General features: G+C 39.8%; 1 pseudogene; it reads left to right on the forward strand.

Moving 5' to 3' along the window:
• The first annotated feature begins 3,456 nt into the window (after window positions 1-3,456).
• On the forward strand, window positions 3,457-9,472 carry LOC111899352 (protein FREE1-like; annotated as a pseudogene).
• The last annotated feature ends 1,474 nt before the right edge of the window (window positions 9,473-10,946 follow it).

Below are 10,946 nucleotides of genomic sequence, written 5' to 3' on the forward strand. Positions count from 1 at the left end.
GAACAACGGAGGAGGCAACGGGCAAGGATCCGGAAGTTCGAACAACGGGACGAATCAAGGACCCACTAAAACGTGCACCTACAAGGACTTCACAAACGCTAAACCACGAACTTTCAACGGCACTGGAGGGGTGATCACTCTGAAGCGATGGATCGAGAAGGTAGAGTTGGTATTCGAGATATGCGATTGCCCCGAGCAGATGAAGGTGAAGTTCGCGGCCTGTACTTTTGTGGACCAAGCACTCACTTGGTGGAACGGACACGTGGAAGCTATGACGCTCCCTGTAGCCAACTCTTTACCATGGGCAGAAATGAAAGAAATGTTAATGGCAGAGTACTGCCCCCGAGGCGAAATACAGAAGATGGAGCAAGAGCTATGGAACCTCACTGTGCAGAATGCGAACATCGATGCCTACATATCGAGATTTAGCGAACTATCTCTGCTGTGCCCGGGTATGATTACATCAGAAGGAAAGAAGATTGAACGATTCATCTGGGGACTGACATCCCCCATTCAAGGGAATGTGATAGCTGCGAACCCTGAAACGTTTGACAGTGCGAAGAGATTGGCAAAGAGGTTATATGATCATAACAACAACAAGGGCGAGAAGCCAGTGGAGACTGAGAAGAAAAAGGAGGGTGATGGCAGGAAAGGGAAGAACAACAAGAGAAAGGGGCGTCAGGGCCCCGAGACCTCTAAAAAGCAGCAAACAGTGGCAGTTAACGCTGTCACCGCACCGGTTCCAGCCACACCACATGCTCCAGCCTCAGCTGCTTCAAATGCTTCAAGACCCTATTCCGGTAACCTTCCCAAATGCAATAAGTGCGGTCTCCACCATCTTGGTGAATGCAGGGAATTCCATTGCACCAGTTGCAACCGAAGGGGACACACCGCAAGGTTCTGCAGGGCTTACCCTCCTCAGAACCAAAGTCAGGGAAACAACCACAACAACAACAACAACCACCGCAATAACAACAACACCAATGCCGGCGGCAACAATGCAGGGCCTAGCCACACCTGCTTCGGGTGTGGAAGGACGGGGCATTTCCGCCGAGATTTCCCTAACAACAACTCAGGAAACAGAGGAGCAGGAAGAATGCTGACTATGGGTCAGAGTGATAAAGTTCAGGACCCCGCAGTTGTGACCGATACGTTCCTCTTAAACCACACTTATGCATGCATCTTATTTGACACCGGAGTGGAGCAAAGTTTCGTGAGCGAGAAGTTTAAACATTTATTAAAACAACAACCCCAAAAGCTAAATGAAACCTATACGGTGGAAATGGCCAATGGGAAAACCGAATCGACTGGGGAGATCTACATCGGATGTACCCTAACCCTTAGCCAACACGTTTTTCGAATAGACCTAATGCCAGTATCAATTAGGAGTTTCGATGTGATTATCGGCATGGATTGGTTAAGCCCCCACCATGCTGAGATTATGTGCCACGAGAAGGCCGTTCGCCTTCGTCTCTCAAATCACGAAACCCTAGTAATTTACGGAGACAAACCCAGTACGAATCTTCGTCTCATCTCGTGCATCAAAGCACAAAAACATCTGCGAAAGAACAATTTGGCGTTCTTGGCTCACATAGTGGACAAGACCAAAGAAGAAACTAACGTCCAAGATATTCCGGTAGTGTGTGAATTTCCAGACGTGTTTCCTGAAGATCTTCCAGGAGTACCCCCAGAGAGACAGGTTGAGTTCCGAATCGACCTCGTTCCAGGAGCAACTCCTCTCGCTAAATCACCATATCGGTTGGCTCCTGCTGAAATGCAGGAACTGTCCAGCCAACTCAGTGAGCTTCTGGACAAGGGATTTATCCGACCTAGCTACTCGCCATGGGGAGCTCCGGTGCTCTTTGTCAAAAAGAAGGACGGATCTTTCAGAATGTGCATCGATTACAGAGAGTTAAATAAACTCACTGTTAAAAACCGCTACCCACTCCCACGAATCGATGATCTATTCGACCAGCTCCAAGGAGCTAGCTATTTTTCTAAAATAGATCTACGGTCCAGATACCACCAACTCAAAGTCCGAGAAGAGGATATTCCTAAAACCGCTTTCCGAACCCGCTACGAACATTATGAATTCGTCGTAATGCCCTTCGGTCTAACAAATGCACCTGCCGCATTTATGGACCTAATGAATCGAATCTGTCGACCGTTCCTTGACAACTTCGTCATTGTGTTTATCGATGACATCCTCGTCTATTCTCGAAGCAAAGAGGAGCATGGCCAACATCTCCGACAAGTCCTAGAAACTCTGCGAACGGAAAAGCTTTACGCCAAACTCTCCAAGTACGAGTTCTGGCTCCGGAGTGTGAATTTCCTAGGCCACGTAGTTAGCCAAGACGGAATTCATGTGGATCCCTCTAAGGTCAAAGCTGTGGAAGGATGGGCAACTCCGACTACGCCCACAAAAATTCGTCAGTTCTTAGGCCTAGCAGGCTACTATAGGAGATTCATCCAAAACTTCTCTAAGATCGCCAAGCCGCTTACCTTGCTTACGCAAAAGGGCATGCCATTCAAGTGGACAGACCGACAAGAGATTGCGTTTCGAACCTTGAAGCAAGCTTTCTGTAGCGCTCCTGTACTATCTCTACCTGAAGGAACGGAAGATTTTGTAGTCTACTGTGACGCGTCGAATCAGGGCTTAGGTTGCGTTCTCATGCAACGTGGAAGAGTGATAGCATATGCGTCCCGCCAACTGAAGACGCACGAAGTAAATTACACGACCCATGACCTAGAGCTGGGAGCCGTGGTCTTCGCTCTGAAAATTTGGAGGCACTACCTGTACGGTACAAAGTGCACCATCTTCACGGACCACAAGATCCTCCAGCACATCTTGAATCAGAAGGAGCTGAACATGAGACAACGAAGATGGGTGGAATTGCTAAACAACTACGAATGCGAGATCAAGTACCACCCGGGCAAGGCCAATGTGGTAGCTGATGCATTAAGTCGGAAGGAGTACTCAAATCGCCGTACGAAAACACACTCGATAACCATTCAATCTCATCTGGCCACTCAAATTGCATCAGTCCAGTCAGAGGCTATGAAAGCGGAAAATAGAACTAGCGAGGCATTGCGCGGGATGGAAAAGAACCTAGAAGCAAGAGAGAATGGGGTATACTACTTCATGAACCGTATTTGGGTCCCAAAAATCGGGGGATTTAGGGAGGCCGTTATGAAGGAAGCCCACAAGACACGATACTCCATTCATCCCGGTTCGGACAAGATGTATTTGGACATTAAACAATACTATTGGTGGCCTAACATGAAGGCGGAAATCGCGACCTATGTTAGTAAGTGCCTTACGTGCGCCAAAGTAAAGGTGGAATACCAGAAACCTTCAGGATTGTTACAACAACCGGCAATCCCTGAGTGGAAATGGGAGGGGATTTCTATGGATTTCGTGACCAAGCTGCCCAAGACGTCGGACGGACCGGACACCATATGGGTAATAATCGACCGACTGACGAAATCTACCCATTTCCTGCCAATCAAAGAATCCTACAAGATGGAGAGACTGACGCGTTTGTACCTACGAGAAATCGTAAGACTCCATGGAGTGCCAAAATCTATCATCTCGGATAGGGACAGTAGGTTCACATCGTGCTTTTGGCAATCACTCCACAAGGCAATGGGAACTCATCTCGATATGAGCACCGCATATCACCCACAAACGGGCAGTCAAAGTGAACGAACCATTCAAACGCTTGAAGACATGCTTCGTGCATGTGTGATAGACTTTGGAAAGTCTTGGGATACCCACCTACCGTTGATCGAGTTCTCATATAACAATAGTTACCATTCGAGCATCAAGGTGGTTCCTTTCGAAGCACTGTACGGGCGTAAATGTAGATCACCGTTATGTTGGGTTGAAGTAGGTGACACCCAGCTAGCAAAAACGCATACGTCGGACAGGGCACTAACGGGACCGGAGATTATTCGTGAAACCACAGAAAAGATCGTCCAGATCAGAGCTCGATTACAAGCATCGCGTGACCGACAAAAGAGCTACGCCGATAAACGGCGAAAGCCCTTAGAATTCCAGGTCGGTGATCGAGTACTGTTGAAAGTCTCACCCTGGAAAGGGGTTATACGTTTCGGAAAACGGGGAAAGCTGAACCCACGATACATTGGACCTTTCAAAATCGTCGCCTGAATAGGTCCGGTAGCATACAGACTACAACTACCCGCGGAGCTAAACGGTGTACACCCCGTGTTTCATGTCTCTAATCTGAAGAAGTGCCTATCAGATGAAACCCTTGTCATTCCTCTTGACGAAATCGAAATCAATGAGAATCTCCTGTTCGTCGAAGAACCAATCGAAATCATGGACAGGGAGGTGAAGCGTACTAAGAAGAGTCGCATCCCGATCGTGAAGGTACGGTGGAACGCAAAGCGTGGGCCAGAATTCACGTGGGAACGCGAAGATCAAATGAAGCAAAAGTACCCTCACCTATTCTAGCATTCTCAAATCTAGCTTTCAAACAGAATTTCGGGACGAAATTCCCTCTAACGGGGGGATGATGTCACAACTGGAAATTTTGTGTCCTGTAATCTATACACTCAAGTTAATGCGAATCAAAAACTTAAGAACATGATTGACACCTACTATTATGACATCAAAAACTTCAATCAAATACATCATACAAGTACTACAAATAGTCATCAAACAATTGGAGACTCTAGAAGTCCTTGTTTAAGTCCACTTTGGACTAGGACTTCCTTATTGGATCCAAATGGACCAATAAGCTTCCAATTAGACTATCATGGGCTTAGAACCCTAATTGGGCTCTAATTGGACCCACACTAATTTATTTCAACATTTTGGGCCATGTTGGGCCTAGAATGAAATGAATTAAAAGCTTTGATCCATGAATACCCTAAACTAGTCCAACAAAAATGGAAAAAAATCATACTATATTCTTTTATGTTGAAACTCACCCAAACTAACTCTAATATTGGGCTTAGGAGCAAAAAGCCCAAATTTTCCTTTTTCCTTCCATGTTTTCGGCCCAAAACAAGCCCAAGAGGAGGGTTTGACTTTCTCATGCCACCTCATTATTAACCAAAAGATATCCATGCATGAAACTCATACTTCCAAGCACCTATCTCATCAAAGATCACTTCTCTTCTCTCCTCTCTCTCACTCTCGGCCATATTCAAACACACACACAAAAATTCACTCATTCTTCTCTCAAAGAAACTCTCTCATTTCTTCTCCATAATTTCGAAATCTAAGAAGCTTTCAAGAGGATCTTTCAAGTTAATCATCATCTTAGGTAAGTTTTTACTTATATCCATGATCTAGCTATTTCATTCCATCAAAAATCTCTTCTAAATCTATTCCAACTTGTGATCATGCACCTTAGAAGTCACCAAACTCGAGATCTACCAAGGAAAGGTGCTAAGGCCGAAAATCACTTCATTTTTCTTCCATCTTCTCTTCAAAACCGAAACCACACCCAAGGTGAGCTTCATACCCCCTATTTTCTGTTTTTATGAGTTTTGTGGGGGGGGGGGGGGGGGGGAATACAAGTGAAAGTGTAGATCTATATGTGTTTTGTATGCCTTGTATGATTTCCATGCTTATATGTGTGTTGTTGTGTGTTATAATGTTGGATCTAGCCATAAAACCCCTCAAAACCGAGATATACTTTATGTTAAATGATTCTAGCATCAAATATATTTCTACATACAGAGTGTTCCTAGAAAAATAGCTAAATGGCTTAGTAACATTTTCTTTGGGTTAAAAACACAATTTTTGGACCTAAAATGTGAAAAATACAAAGTTAAGGGCCCAAATTGACATATCACGAATTCTGATGGATGAGGTGTGTTAAAACAGTTTCAATAAAACAATTTTTGGAAATATACTCATTTGGAGGATTAAAAACATAAATTTCAAGCTTAATGGGCTAAAAATGACATTTTCGGCCCAATGAGGCCCATTATGCGAGATTTTCTGTTTTGGAGGGCCAAAACTGTATTTTTCTGTAAAGCAGTGGACTATAAGTGTTCCAAGTCCTTTTCAAAGGTTTAAAATGCTTTTTAAATTTAAAAAGGACCAAAGTTGCAAAAATTTTACAATTTGGGCCAAAATTGTCAAAGTTGCGAAAAAGAAGGGCTATTACCGAGAAAACTGCAATTTCAGGGACTAAAACTGTTTTCATTGAAAAATATGCTGAAAAATATCAATTTCAATAATTTTTGGTGTTAAAATGTCAAGAAAAATGATTTAAGGATCAAACCGGAAAGTTATGTAACTAAAGGGTTGAAAAAGTAAATTTTACAAACAATGAGGGGCTGAAAACAGAAAACTTCCAAGGCTAATTCAATACACGCAATTTGATCAAATGATGGCACCGCGACTATTGACGAAATACAATACACAACAATACCAAAAGTCGTTGTTAAACGAATTGGTTCGGTCTCGAACCAATAAAAATCCAAAACTACTAACACGACGACACTACGATTCATACAAGTAACGTTTGGGAATTCAATATACATGCGAGTGTGCACAGACGTCTACGCACCATCTTTGGGCCCCAAAAGTGTAAAATCTTGTTTGTTGGGCCTAGCTAGCCCAATGACCTGATCTTAAGGCCCGAAGACCTCTATCTTACGAAGTGTTGGGTTTTAACGATCTAACACAATGTAAAAGGACTTTCAATGGCTTGTATACTACTGGTCCCCAAGGGTCCTTTGGTATTGCTAGTAAAGTCGACATTTCATGCGAGGCGGGTCTGGGACCCCTCGTACATTTTTTTATCCCCAACCGGTTAATGGAGTCATCGGGGCCTTCGTGTCCTCTTTCTCTTCGGATGTGGGACTACACGTAGTCAGGGCGGTTGGATAACGTGATTAGTACGGACGACGCCTACGGGATCGTTAGTATAGCTATAAACTGGTCGTTTGTGTAATGCGTGTTTGTAGCAATTAATCATGCTCAAAAATAATCCAACGTCGCCTGGGACTGACACTACACGCTATGCAATGGTTTCAATGTGACTTCATGGAATTCAAGGAATTAGGAAAACATCGGGTTTTCCTAGGGTTTTTCAATACATACAGATTCGAAATGCATACAACTTTAACGAACAATTGTTTTACAAGTATAGAAACAAACAAGCATACCTATGGATCTTCACAAACGTTTTCAAAAGCTTTACTTTTCAGAAAATATCGGATTTTCTGGTGGTTTTCAAACGATACGAAACATTGTTTTTTTCAAATACCGCTTATGAACTCACCAACATTTCACATGTTGACGTTTTTCAAAATACTTGTATTCTCAGGAACCAGTGAATCAAAGGAAATCATATTCAGTGATGGCTTGCAGTTTATTTATGTACGAATCGAACAATTTATTTTTGGGAATGTAATGTTTAAACAATATACTTCATGTAAACTCTACTGGTTGTACTATATTAATGCATGGTGACGAATGTTGTTACGTTTCATATATATTCAATGTTATGGTATTCAATTGAGTCACGACAGCCCCCGAATGTTTCCGCCGCCTGGTTCGGGGGTGTGACATATTGTATGCATGATTGTGGACCAATCAAAAAATAATAGAAAAAACAATAATTAAATAAATCAATAAGGGTAAATATGTAATTTGAGAAATAACTTCCACAAATACTCCCTATAATTTTGCTAGTTACGTTGAATGTAACCTAATTCCCCCCTTTTATAAAGGGCCTACTGATCTGATCAATCTTCCCCCCCTTTTGCAAGTGCGCTTCGTCTTTCGATTTGCGAAGAGGAAGGATTCTCCAGGTCGACGAGAACGAAGAAAAGGAAAACGTGAGGACCTAAGGGGTTTGGCTAGAGCGAAGGATGAAGAAGAACGAACCAGCAAGCTGTTGTCGATTCTCGGTGGCTGAAGTCGTAAGGAGGTGAGCACCTCCATTGTTCGAATGGTCCGAAGAATAGGGAAGAGGCAACGAGAGTTGTCGTCGACCTTAGGGGTTTCTGCTGCTTTATCAATGGTGGAACAAGCAAAAAAGGAGATCGATTCTTACTCTAAAGATGGAACAATTTCATACTCAGATCTCATCCAATTTATGTTTGATGATTACAGAAGACCTATAACTTTTGTTTCTGGTGGTGGGAATACGTAGAGGAGTTCAATTTCATCATTGGATGATGCGAAGATTGTAAAAGCTACACTAAAAGTCCATGTGAATGAAGATATGAAAAGCGGAGTGCAGAAATTCTGTGTAATTCTTCTCTCTGAAGGGGGTGGAGTTCAGGGAGACATGGATGTGCTATGTCAGGTTTGTTTTATACATTTCACAAATTCTTGATCATATGATTACATAGTATTTAAAGAAACTCAACTCGATCTTATCTCTACAGATTGGTTTAGATGGTATTCAGATGCTTGATCCTGCAACAAACCGAACACTGAAACTCTATTCCCTTGAATTTGTAACAAGATGGGAGGTAAGTATGTTGCATCAAATTAATTTCTTGTAAAAGTTTAAAATCTCTGAAATAAGACTCTAAATTCTTTCTTTCCTTATAGGTAATGGATTTAAATGTATTTGTTTTTTGGACCAAAACTTCCATTGATGTTGATGAAAGACGTGTTAGACTAAAGTCAAATAGTTATACCACAACCAATATCCTTGACATGGTAGCTGCTGTAAGCATTTAGGTTCTGGAGTACTACTATGCTTCCATATTCTCTATAATTCATAAACTTTTTTCTTGCGTATTCATGGTTCTTCTTGTAATGATTCAGCTCAAGGAAATGGAAGAAGTAACAATCTCTGAACAACCAACTGAAAAGAAGAAAGTCTTCCCTGATTGGAAAAACTTGATTAAGCATGGAAATGAAGAAAAAGATCACTAGGTTAGTTTAATCTTCTTAAATCTGAATTGTATTGGAATTCTATTAATGGTGTCAACTGTCAAATAAAAATATTTGGAATTGAATCTGATTTTGTATGTAGGTTCCAGATGAAGCATCTACTAAATGCACAACTTGTAAACCATATTTTGGAGCTTTTGTGCGAAGGGTTAGTCTGTTTGTTTAATTTCAATTCTTAATTCTTAATGAGGATTATTTATTTATTTATTGTTTTGTTTTCTCTTTTGCTTTGTAGCATCACTGTAGAAATTGTGGTGATATTTTTTGTGATAAGTGTACTCAAGGTAGAATTGCTCTCACAACAGAGGAAAATGCTCAACAAGTTCGAGTTTGTGACCAATGCATGGTATGCAATGCATAATTTAAAAAATAAAAAATAAAAAAATTATAATGTATATATAAATATTGATTTTCTACTTATTAATTTTTTTATAGGCTGAAGTTACTCAGAGGCTGAGTCATGTGAATAAGGTGGCAGGTAGAGGTTCTTCTGGGTTTAATAGACATGAAGATCTTACAACATTCTACTTGAATGTAATCTTGAATTCCGATTCTGACAGAATAAAATCTTGAAGATGAACATTGTTTAGGATGAGGATGAACAATAACCACCAATCTTCCAAAAAGAATGGTTTATTCAAGCAGAATAATGCACAAAATAATGAAAAAAAATATATGTAATAGTATAATCTGGTAGAATGATTTATATATTGTATTTCTTTGTTATTAATAAATGTAACATTCTCATAGAATAATATATAAATTTTTTTCTTTTCTAAGAATGTAATGAATTTTTTTTTTTAACTTGTATCCAAAATTTTGTTTTTCTTCAAGAAGTTTATTAAATCAAAATATATATTATGTCAGAATGTGTATTCTTGTATGGTTCAATCATATTTGTTATTTTTCAATATATTGATAGATATATTCCATCAGAATGTTACGAATTACGAAAATTATCATCTATACAATCAGATTTTTAAAATTAATACATTCTATTTTCCCTTAAAATATGCAAATTTCCTTAAAATATGAAAATTTCCGTTATTAAATTTATTTTAATTGACTAAAATGTCATTCTAGTTAGAATATATGGTATTTTTGATTTATATTTAATTCAATAATATGTAATAATCACTTACTTAAAATAAGTAAAATTATTGGTCCATATTTATGCATACAATAACACAATAATTAAAATATAACATCAAATTTATATCTAATATGAATATGACCGGCATTTTGTTTATTATATAAAAACCTACGATTGATATGTTTAGGTCTCTGATACTTTGCACAAATGCACTTTTTTTCTCCAAGGGAGGTCTCGGGGTCTCTGAACATTATGTAAGTGGTCCAGTGGTTTCGATGACACGAGCAGATCTAAGTGGTCCAATGCGTGAAACTCGTTTCATTACATAAAATTTAAAAGTTTTTCTATATATATTAAATATGAAAAATTTAATGTATATTAAATAGTTTGTTCATGTCAGAAATTTTGGTCCACATTTTCTATTATTCCCTAGCAACACAAAACACCACAACCTTCAATGCTAGCCATAAACATGCAAAGCTATTCGGGAGTTAAACTTTCTATTATGTGGGTGAGAATCATAAGGCTTTTGTTTAGCGAAGGCTTTTGTTTGATATTGTATCGAATTAGAACCATGTTAATAAAATAAAAAATATATTTTTTGTCCCATATAAAAGAGTTCTGAAATCATCCCTATGGTTTGGTCAAAATTACACATTTTATCCCTAATGTTTTTTTTGAACTCGGATCGTCCCTATGGTTTGACTTTGTTGCGTTTTTCGTCCCTATGGTTTGGTCAAAATTGCACGTTTGGTCTCTAACTTTATGTATGAAAGGGACGGAAAACGCAACAAAATAAACCACAGGGACAATCCGAGTGCAAAAAAAAGTTAAGGACCAAACGCGTAATTTTGACCAAACCATAGGGACGATTTCAGTAATTTACTCCATATAAAACTATAAACCTAAATGTGTGTTGTCTCCCTTATTCGATATATTATTTATGCAAAGGTG

This window comes from Lactuca sativa, chromosome 1, assembly GCF_002870075.4.
Source record: "Lactuca sativa cultivar Salinas chromosome 1, Lsat_Salinas_v11, whole genome shotgun sequence".
Taxonomy (NCBI): domain Eukaryota; kingdom Viridiplantae; phylum Streptophyta; class Magnoliopsida; order Asterales; family Asteraceae; genus Lactuca; species Lactuca sativa.